The 11,680-nt window shown below is 39.3% G+C and overlaps 1 protein-coding gene and 1 pseudogene across 17 annotated transcripts in view; one reads left to right on the forward strand and one right to left on the reverse strand.

The window, feature by feature from the left end:
* Window positions 1-11,680, forward strand: part of LCOR (ligand dependent nuclear receptor corepressor) — a 163,779-nt gene that overhangs the window by 76,286 nt on the left and 75,813 nt on the right. The gene's annotated exons all lie outside the window — the stretch shown is intronic.
* LOC101031530 (small ribosomal subunit protein eS1-like) lies at window positions 2,837-8,439 on the reverse strand (annotated as a pseudogene).

Genomic DNA, 11,680 nt, shown 5'->3' on the forward strand with positions numbered 1-11,680 from the left:
ATTACAGTCTTACTGATGTATCATTTTTAGTGCACCGTATCAGAAAGCACATGGCGATGTATGCATTCATCACTTGGTTAAGGTGCTATCTGCCTCTTTTCTCTAAGATTTCTTTCTTTCTTCTTCTTCTTTCTTCTTTCTTCTTTCTTCTTTCTTCTTTCTTTCTTCCTCCTTCCTCCTTCCTCCCTCCTCCCTCCTCCCTCCTCCCTCCTTCTTCCTTCTTCTTCTTCTTCTTCTTCTTTCTTCTTCTTCTATTTTTTTCCCTTTTTGTAGTTAAAGGATTCCTTGTAGGGGGAGGTACTTTGAGATTTTCTAAATGTCCTCTTTTTTAAAATTACGCTAGTTTCAGATCATACACTAATTTTAGCATCCGCTGATGAATGTTACCTGAAAAAAAATATTACTGTGATGTTAACCAAATGATTTTCTGTTTCCATTATTCTACCTTTATGAGTTGGAATTCTAGTGTAAGAAGGAACTTCTCTTTCTCCCCATTTATGTTGTCATTTTAATGTATCGGATGAATTCGAATTCTTATTCTGTGGATTATAATTCATTACAGTCATTGTTTACTTTGCAGTTCACATTATTCAAGGCCATTTAGAGCCCTTTGAAATTGGCTCTTACATCCTTTTTGACATCTTTCTTGCCTGTTTTTTTTTTGTGTGTGGTTTTGTTTTTTTTTTTTTTTTTTTTTTTTTGCACTTCGTTTTACTTTTTGGCATGAAAAGATGCTCCAGTCTTGTACTTTCCCTGTCCTAGCCCTGGCTTTCTCCAAAGAACTCTAGTTACTTTTTAATTAAGAATTCAAGGTGTGAGCACTAGGTGTACTCTTAGTACTAGAGTGTCATTGCTTTGAAACATGTATGTTTACTAAAGTACACGTATATCTATGTTATTTTATATATCATTGAAAAACCGTCTAATGAGATTTTTTTATTACAGATGTGTTGATAGTATGAAGAGTTAATCTAGTAGTAATGAGAAGGTGGCAGAGAGATGGGAAGGATAAGAAATTACTTTTAGTAGTTAACTCCTAAAAATGGACTGCTTCAGTGATGAGTCTCTTGTGTATGGCTGAGATAGAGATAGCTGTTGTAAAGTACAGATTAACATGACAATTCATTAAGGATGATGGGAGAGTAGGATGTTATACCAAAATATAAAATTAGTTTATCCACTTATGTTAAGACTAAAGTAAATTTAGTATTTTTTATTGGCATATTAGGAGAATGTTCTAAGAAGTTAGAACTTGAGGCTGGATGCAGTGGCTCACGCCTGTAATCCTGACACTTTGGGAAGCTTCAGGCGGGTAGATCACTTGAGGCCAGGAGCTTGAGACCAGCCTTGCCAACATGGCAAAACCCCATCTCTACTGAAAATATAAAAAATTTAGCTGACTGTGTTGGCCCATGCCTGTAATTCCAGCTACTTGGGAGGCACAACAATTGTTTCAACCCAGGAGGCAGAGGTTACAGTGAGCTGACATCGTTCCTGGGTGACACACCAAGACTGTCTGCAAAAGAAAAAAAAAGTTAGAACTTGATCTGTGTTTTTTAAGAACATCTAAGTCTGGATAAGCGGAGATGAGAAGGCACATCCTGGGTGGAACACGGCATTTATTTTTGGAAGTTACCAGTGATATGGTTGGAGCCAGATTATAGATACCTTTCAATGCCCAGCTAGCTCAGGAGTCATGTAACTAAATCTTCTTCACTGTATCAGCAAATATTTTGCTGAATATTTCATAATTTCTTCTGATTCATGAATATGCATTGTTTGGTTATATCCCTTTAACATTTTCGTTTTTATTGCTATTTTATTTATTTATTTATTTGAGATGGAGTTTCGCTCTTATTGCTTAGGTTGGAGTACAGTGGCATGATCTCAGGGCTCACTGCAGCCTCTACCTCCCAGATTCAAGCGATTACTCTGCCTCAGTCTCCTGAGTAGCTGGGATTACAGGTGTGCGCCACCATGCCTGGCCAATTTTGTATTTTCAGTAGAGACAGGGTTTCACCATGTTGGCCAGGCTGGTCTCAAACTCCTGACCTCAGGTGATCCACCCCGACTTGACCTCCCAAAGTGCTGGGATTATAGGTGTGAGCCACCGCTCCAGGCCTTTGTTGCTATTTTAGTACATTGATAGTTTTTTTTTTTTTCCTCCAAGCCAAACTGTATCCAGCTTTATTAAAGATACTTTAGATAAACAATCATGGTATTTCAGGCAGGACATGGGCAGACTGTCATTAACAGTATAGAACAACTTTCAGACTCCCTTATTCAGTGGACAGAAATCAGAAAGCCTCTATAAAACCGAATGAAGTCTTCATCTGATGCTTTGAACAGGGGAAGTTTAGAGTGAGGGTTGACATTTGACATTTAGCATATTATTTAACAACTTTTCAAGAGCTGCCCTGACTTTCAGGAATTGAAATGAAAATGACAGTATTTATCTGAAGATCCACAATCTGGAAATGGAACCACTGCTCTTTTGAGGGATGCCATCTGAGTGGTATCACTGGTAAGCCAGATTGCCTGACACACTGGTAACTATTTATTGGGACTGAGGTCCCAACAGATGTTTGGATTTAAGGGAGTTAAATCGATGCCAAACGGTGGAAAGGGAGAAGAGGACATAAAAACACATTTGTTTTTCTATACCACAAGGCTTTTGTGTCATGGTGGCCATGTGTGTCAAAGTCAGGAAATCCCCCCTCCTGGGAGCCAAGAGGAAGTCTCTAAACTAGAAGGGAAAGGTGGTTTCCCATCAGTCCAGCTTTGGAGACATTCTGTGCCCCTTCCCCAAAAAGCAACAGTGAAGTATTCTGTGTGTTCACAGCATAGCTTTAAAAGCAACAGTGAAATATTCTGTGTGCTCACAGCATAGCTTTAAAAAAAAAAAAAAGTAAAACAAAATTCTGCATTTTTATAAAACTTGTTGAAAAATACTTCAAGAAGTATTTCAAACTATACAGCCAGCAAGAGTACACAGTTATCAAAAATGTACTCACTTCACACAGCATCTGCAGCACCTTCAGTTTTCTGTGCCTGGTCTGATTTTCATCTCCATTTTCTATAGGCTTATTCCCCTCCTTGGCAGCATCAGCTTTTTCCTTTTTCCCTTTGGATACCTTCTCTCCCTCCTTTACAGGGCCCTTTGGAGGAGCAGGACTAGCAGACAACCCACAGATCTCTGTGGTTCTTCCTTCACTTGGGCATTGTCTCCTCTAGCATCCCCTTCAGCCTTTCTCTAGGCATATTGGCAGCGTTAGCGGCAGGATGTAGGTGCTTGGCACAGGATGCAGTGATACCCAGCCTTTTGTAGTCCAGGAGTCATTCTCACCTCGTTTTCACCCTGCTCCCTTTGAAAGTTTATATTAAGAGCAAATGATAAATCTAGTTGTTACATTTTTATTGTATTCTTCAACATGTATTCATGTTGAATATATTACATTGGGCTTATTCAACCATTCTTGATGTGACTTACCTGTCATCTTATACCAGAATACCACAAATCAGTAAGTATTTACAATACCTATTATATAAAAAGAACTATGGAGGAAAAAATATCAATATAGCTTCCATTAGGAGTGAGAAAGAAGCACGTGAGATACTTAAAGGATACACACACATATATATACACACACGTATGTATAAAGGAGAGATTATATATATAAAATACATGTTTTACACACACACACACACACACACACACACACACACACACACACATATTTTGAGACAGAGTCTTGCTCTGTTGCCCAGACTGGAAGGCAGTGCCACGATCTTAGCTCACTGCAATACTGCAACCCTGTACTCCTGGGTCCAGGTGATTCTTGTACCTCAGCTTCCTGAGTAGTTGGGACTACAGGTGCGAACCACCTCACCCGGGTAATTTTTGTATTTTTACTGGAGATGGGGTTTCACCATGTTGGCCAGGCTAACCTTAAGTGATCTGACCATTGGCTTCCCAAAGTGCTGGGATTACAGGCTTGAGCCGCTGCGCCCAGCGTATATATGAGATTTAAATAGAATGCAAAGTTAAATAGATGTGACAAGTTAATACGTGTTAATTAGGTGCTCAGTTAATTGTACAAATCTAAATTGCTGGGGCTTACCTTGTCATATTTCCAGAGACGTCTGGTATAGATTATTTAGAAGGATTAAAGAAAACTACTTGATGTGAATTAGTGCTCAGTAGGAGATTCCATTAAATATCAAAGAGTTTATTTTTTTGGTCTCCTGATTCCTGGTATTGTTTGCAAAACAGGCTGGGGAAACCATCAATTGGTGACTGCTCTGTTCAGTTTTATATGGTCATAGTCAATGAATAGACTAATCATTTGGCAAGTTTATTAAATGTCTGATTCTGTGTTTGGCCAGAGAGGATAACAAAGAATTAAAAGACCTGGTCCCCACTTGGTTGGAGAATATTGAGGAAACTGTGGGTGGCAAAACCAATTAGACTCGTAATCTATAAGGAGATTTAAGTCATCCATCCTGTGCACCCAGAACCTGAGTTCCCATGTAGGCAGGGAACATTGAATGTAAAATCCCATTCTCATTCCTGTATGTAGTAATTTAGAGATAGTGGCTAATAGAAGAAAATATAAGTACTGTGGCAGTTTGAGAGATGCAGTAGATGACACTGGAGTTACTTAATCTAGAATATAGAACTCAAACTGCACCTTAAAAGGATTTTTGTGTGTTTTAGAGTGGTTGGTTTGGTAATTGCGTTTAGAATTTACAGTGAGAAAATCATAGGAGGGTCTTAAAATAATTCAGAAAATGAAACTGAACTAGAGTAATGGCTGTGAAGATGCGTAAGGAAGCGATGTGCGTAGAGAATCTGAAATAAATTGTGAAAGCTTAGTGAATACATAAATATATAAATAAGGGAGAGGGAAGTGATACTGATGTTAGGCTTCCACCCCAGATGGCTTGGCATGGTCAATTAAAAATCAGAAGTCAGTAAGAGAGAAGGGGAAGTTGTGGTGCAGTGGCCATTTTTATGAGGAGAATAATGGAGATAGCTCAAAGCATTTTGAGGTGAGAATGAACATTTAAAGTGTCAGTAGACAGAGTTGTGGGAAATGAGTTGAAATAAAAGGTCTGAGGTGAAAATATACTGGAGAGGGTTTCTGAAAACATGATTGGATTTTTTAAACAAAGTTTTTGAGGAGTAAAGCACAAAATACTGAGCTTTATGAAAGACCTTCATTTTAGGAAGTAAGAAGAATCAGATTAAAAAGAAGGTAGAGTCATAAAATAAATGAGTTACCCATTTTGCATTCAGTTATCTTCCTGGCCCCATACTCTATAATGATTAGGGGGATGGGTTGTCATGTTTGTCAAACTAATGTGGACTCCTGTACCATTTCCCAGAGTGGACCTCAGATGGGTTGAGCAAGTACCCTCAAAACATACTACAGTGGGCTTTCAGAGAACAGGTTCTGAAGAATTCTGGTTGTAGAGGACAGACAATAAGTCTGACAGCATGAATGAACATGTTGGTGTTGGTGGGAGTTAAGAAATGCATCTACATACACTACTAGATTGAAAAGTTGTCAGTGAGAAGAATGATGATGAAAACAGGACCATAAAAAAATAGGCAAAGGATTTAAGTAAAGATCTTGGGAGCTAAAGGGGGAAGCTTAACTATACTCAGGAAGAAATTAAAACTGTTATAAGGAGGAAACAGTTGGAAAAGGCAAGATTGTAAGAGAACCAACAAGATATTAGTTACCGAACATTGATAGGACATTCCTACTGAAATTAGAATACAGTCAGTATAACTTCAGGAGTTACAATTGTTAGGAATTAAATGAGGCATGAATGCCTGAGTGTGAGAACCGTGTCCAACTGACTTTGCTCTCACAGAGATAGCAGTCACTGGTGAGAGACTCTAAGATATGAAGGCAGTGTTTAACACAAGAATAAGGTGGAATAGGCTGAGGTAACTACTACTCTTTTTTTTTTTTTTTTTTTTTTTTTGAGACAGAGTTTCACTCTTGTTACCCAGGCTGGAGTGCAATGGCGCGATCTCGGCTCACCGCAACCTCCGCCTCCTGGGTTCAGGCAATTCTCCTGCCTCAGCCTCCTGAGTAGCTGGGATTACAGGCACGTGCCACCATGCCCAGCTAATTTTTTTTGTATTTTTAGTAGAGACGGGGTTTCACCATGTTGACTAGGTTGGTCTCGATCTCTCGACCTTGTGATCCACCCGCCTCGGCCTCCCAAAGTGCTGGGATTACAGGCTTGAGCCACCGCGCCCGGCTAGTAACTACTACTCTTACCTGCAGTGCTGCTCAAAGTTTTCCAGTTACACTAGCAACATTAAAGGAAAAGATTCAAGTAAAGTAAGATTTCCTCAGCCAGCAGTGCATTTTTAAGTATAAAAAATTACTGAAGTCTAGATATTAAACAGAATCTTATTTTTTGTATTTTACATTTTGTCAGTGTAAAAACCATGAGGCATTTGGAATGTGTACACATTGAGGTACCTTTCAACTCTGAAATTCTGTGATTCTATGTCTTTTTTCAGTAGCTTGCTTAAGGAGATTCTTAGAATTAATCAGTGACCTAACTTTAGAATATACTTATATACAAATTTGGACTAGAGTTATATAGAGCCTCAGTGTTTGATTTGAATGTCTTAATAGAGTCAGTATTTTCTTTCTTTCTGCCCATTAGTATAGGTCTCATTTTTTTCTTTCTTTCCTTATGAACTGGTATTTGCATATTAGACTTTCTTTGTTCTTTCCCTTCCATTATGAGAGCTTGTATTTGTTCTGTTTCTCGTATCTTCCCTCCTCTCCCCGTTTATTAGGTCTCCATCTTTTTTGAAATTATTTGCATTTTCTTCATGGATTGTACCTTTTTATTTTTTTTAATTACAGTAAATATACCTCACAACATTTACTATCTTAACTGTAAGTATACAAGATCAGCAGTTAAGTACTTGCATTGTTGTGCAGTCAGTCTCCAGAATGCTATTAATCTTATAAAATGGAAACTCTTTGTCCATTAAATAGTAACTCTCCCATTTCCTCCTCTCTTTAGCCCCTGGCAACCACTATTCTACTTTTTGTCTCAATGAGTTTGCTTGTTCTAGATACTTCCATATAAGTAGAATCTATGTATTTGTCACTTTGTGACTGGCTTGTTTTGCCTAAGATAATGTCCTTTGTTTTTTCTTATTGTTGTATGTGTCAAAATTCCTTTTTAAACCAGAACAGTATTCCACTTACGTATATATCACATTTTGTTCATCCATCAGTGGACCTTTGGGTTGCTTTCACCTCTTAGCTGTTGTAAATAATTCTGCTATGAACATGGGTTTACAAATACGTCTTTTTGAGATCCTGCTTTTAATTTTTTTTTTAATATATATATACCTACAAATGGAATTTTGGATAATATGGTAATTCTGTTTTTAAGTTTTTGAGGAACTACCAGACTTTCCTACATCAGCTGTACCATTTTACATTGCTACCAGCAGGGCTAAAGGGTTCCAGTTTTTCCACATTGTTGCCCTCATTTGTTATCTTCTGTGGGTGTTGTTTTTTTGTTTTGTTTTTGTTTTTGTTTTTTCAAATAAGACTTTTTATTTGCCACTATTATAAGTCTGAACTTTACAGATTCTTGGACTGGTGGTTCATATCCATCAGCTCGTTCAACTTTAGCACCTGTCTCATCCCCAGTGGCTTTTCCAGAACTACTGCCTTCACCATGAAGCTCCATGAGTTTTCCCAGTTCAAACTTGGGCTTCTTCAGTATTTTTACTTTTCTAACGAAGATATCATGGAGAGGATAAATAGATTGGCATGCCTTTTCTATGTCTTTACCAATGTCGTCTGGAATCAATTTATTGACCACTTCTTTAAAGTCATTTGTCAGGACCTCTCAGGTCATGATTTCCATCATCATCTTCCGGATTTGGCGGACCTGTTTGTGCTGAGCATAAGAGGTCTTCCGTATCTGATTGTTGCATTTTTTTAGTAAAACCAACACAGAACAGACGAAGCACGTAACCGTCGGTAGTCTTGACATCAACATGAGCTTCAATCATTGTCTGCCATTTTTTGACCATGGAACACATTTTGTCACGGGTCAGATCCATGCCATGGAAGTTAGTCAGGCAGTTTTTGCCCTGAACATCTTCAGTAATCAGCTTGAATTTCCTAAATGCAACTTCATCATTCTGCAAATCAGCAAGACTAACTTCAAACACTCGACCCTTGAGTCCAGCAGATGCAATTTTGGTTCCTTGGGTCCTGGTGACTAGCGTCTTTCCAGTATTTCTTATATTGAACATAGTGGGTGCTTTCACATCATACCGATCTTTCTTATAAAATGGATCAACCACTTTTTTCTTGGCTCCCTTTTTGCTGCCTTTCGTAAGGCGCTTGTTCTTGCCGACCGCCATGGTGCTGCTCAGAGAGCCAAAAGGTGGTTTTTCTTTTTTTCAATAGTAGCCATGATAATGAACGTGATGTAGTATCTCATTGTGATTTTGGTTTGCATTTCCCTAGTGATTCGTAGTGTTGAACAGCTTTTTGTGTGAGTGTTGGCCATTTGTATATCATGTTTAGAGAAATGTCTGTTCAAGTCCTTTGCCAATTTTTGAATTAGGTTGTTTGTTATTAAATTATAGTTCTGTGTGCGTGCGTGCATGCATGTGTGTGTGTGTATGTGTGTATGAAGAACTATATACATATATGTGTGTGTGTGTGTGTGTGTGTGTGTGTGTGTGTGTGTGTGTGTATATATATATATGTGTGGTTATGGGAAGGGAGAGGGAAGTAGGCGGGGGGCCGGGGGGTCGGGGGGTTGGTGCGGGAGACAGGATGCTACTCTGTTGCCCAGGCTGGATGCAGCCTTGACCTCCCGGGCACATGTAATCCTCCTGCCTCAACCTCCCAAGCACCTGGGACCACAGGCACTCGCCACCATACATGGCTAATTTTTAAATTTTTTGTGGAGTTGGGGTCTTGTCATGTTGTCCAGGGGGTCTTGGACTCCTAGACTCAGGAACTCCTAGAATCCTAGAACTCCTAGGCTCTTGCTTTCCCTCCTTGGCCTCCCAAAGTGCTGGGATTACAGGTATGAGCCACCTCCCCCAGCCTACGTATTCTTAATTTTTTTTTTTTTTTGAGACGGAGTTTCACTCTTGTTACCCAGGCTGGAGTGCAATGGCGCGATCTCGGCTCACCGCAACCTCCGCCTCCTGGGTTCAGGCAATTCTCCTGCCTCAGCCTCCTGAGTAGCTGGGATTACAGGCACGAGCCACCATGCCCAGCTAATTTTTTTGTATTTTTAGTAGAGATGGGATTTCACCATGTTGACCAGGATGGTCTCGATCTCTCGACCTCGTGATCCACCCGCCTCGGCCTCCCAAAGTGCTGGGATTACAGGCTTGAGCCACCGCGCCCGGCCGTATTCTTAATATTAACCTCATATCAGATACGCAATTTGCAGGTTATCTCCCATTTTATAATTTGTTTTTTTCACTCTCTTGTGTCCTTTGATGCACCGTTTTAAATTTTGATTTAGTTTCAATTTATCTATTTTTACTTTTGTTGTCTGTTCTTTTAGAGTTGTATCCAGAAGATCGTTGCCAGATCCAGTGTCATAAAGCTTTTGCCCTGTTTTCTTCTAAAAGTTTTATAGTTTGTAGCTTTTACAGTTAGGTCTTCAATTGATTTTAAGTAAATTTTTGTATACGATACAAGGCAAGGATCCAGCTTCATTCTTTTTTAATTTTTTGGAGGCAAAGTCTCACTGTATCTCCCAGACTAGAGTGCAGTGGTACAGTCTCAGCTCACCACAACCTCTGCATCCCAGAGTCAAGCGATTCTCGTGCCTCAGCCACCAAGTAGCTGGGATTACAGGTACATACCATCACACCTGGCTAATTTTTTTGTATTTTCAGTAGAGATAGGAGTTTACCATGCTGGCCAGGCTGGTCTTGAACTCCTGGCCTCAAGTGATCCTCCTGCTGTGGCCTCCCAAAGTGCTGGGATTACAGGTGTGAGCCACAGCGCCCAGCCTAGTAGTATGTGGATGCCCATGTTTCCCAACACCAGTTGTTGAGAAGAGTTGTTTCTCCCATTGAATGGTGTTAATATCCTTGTAGAAAATCATCTGACCACATCTAAGTGTTTATTTCTGGACTGTTTGATTAGTTCATGTGTCTCTCTTAATGTCAGTACCACATTCTGGGAGGGATTACTGTAGCTTTATAATAAGTTTTAAAATGAAGAGGTGTGAAACCTCCAAAATGTTCTTTTTTTTTTTCTCCCCAATATTGTTTTGGCAGTTGGAGTATCTTGAAACTTCAGGGTGGATTTTTTTTTCCCCCTGCAAAAGACACCATTTGGATTTTGGTAAGGATTGTATTAAATGTATAGATCATTTTGGATTGTATCAGCTAACAATATTACCATTACGTCTTTCCCTTTTGATTTCTTATATATTTTAAAAAATAAAATTTTCTAAGTTCTTTTTTTCTAAATTTAAAGTCAACTACTATATATTTCATTTTTACTACATGAGAAGCACTAGCCACTGTGGCATGAAGATGCTACAAGTGAAAGAAAGAAGTTTTAGCCACAGATACTATTTTCAAGGAATTTACAGTCGGTGGAGGAGATTAGAAATAGAAGTAAATAGAACACAAGTTAAAGACTGTTGATATCAGAATAGTAGAAAGTCCTTTCCTACGAAAACAGCAAAGTTACTCTCAGCCAGGCTTTATAATGCAGTTGCCTCAAATATGCAGTTAATATTCTTGCAGTTGTAGTAGCCTTAGCCACAGTCATCATGAAGAGTGGATTGAAATTCAGGGAGCTTTCTGACTGAGATTGAGCTGTGGATGAATATTGGGAATAGTATAAACTTTGAATTTCCAGCCAGGCACAGTAGCTCACACCTGTAATCCCAGAACTTGGGGAGGCCAAGGTGGTCAGATCATGAGGCCAGGAGATCAAGACCATCCTGACTAACACAGTGAAACCCTGTCTCTACTAAAAATACAAAAAATTAGCTGGGCGTGGTGGCATGCACCTGTAGTCCCAGCTACTTGGGAAGCTGAGGAAGGAGAATTATTTGAACCCGGGAGGCAGAGGTTTCAGTGAACTCAGATTATACCACTGCACTCCTGGGCAACAGAGCAAGACTCTGTCTCAAAAAAACAAACAAATAAAAAAAGAAATTTGTATTTCCAAACAATGGAGGCATAAAGAAACCCTTCCTATTGTCTGTAGGGATGGTCTGCTTTTGTCTTTTAATAACTATACATGTATGATGAAGAAAACTTATCAACAGCAAATGCTGATGATAGATACTGATGAATTAACTAATGTAATGGTAATAATCATTTGCTGCTTATTCTTTAGGCTTAATTTCTAGGAACAGTAATAATAATTAGATACATTGATGAGTCATTTATGATAAGTTTATACTTTTTTTTTTGAGATGGAGTCTCACTCTGTCACCCAGGTTGAAGTACAGTGATGTGATCTTGGCTCACTGCAACCTCCACCTCCGGGTTCAAGTGATTCTCCTGCAGCCCCCGCCTGAGTAGCTGGGATTACAGGCGCATGTCACCACGCCTGGCTAATTTTTTGTATTTTTTGTACAGACGGGTTTCACCATGTTAGTCAGGATGGTCTTG

This window comes from Saimiri boliviensis, chromosome 12 (assembly GCF_048565385.1).
Source record: "Saimiri boliviensis isolate mSaiBol1 chromosome 12, mSaiBol1.pri, whole genome shotgun sequence".
Classification (NCBI taxonomy): domain Eukaryota; kingdom Metazoa; phylum Chordata; class Mammalia; order Primates; family Cebidae; genus Saimiri; species Saimiri boliviensis.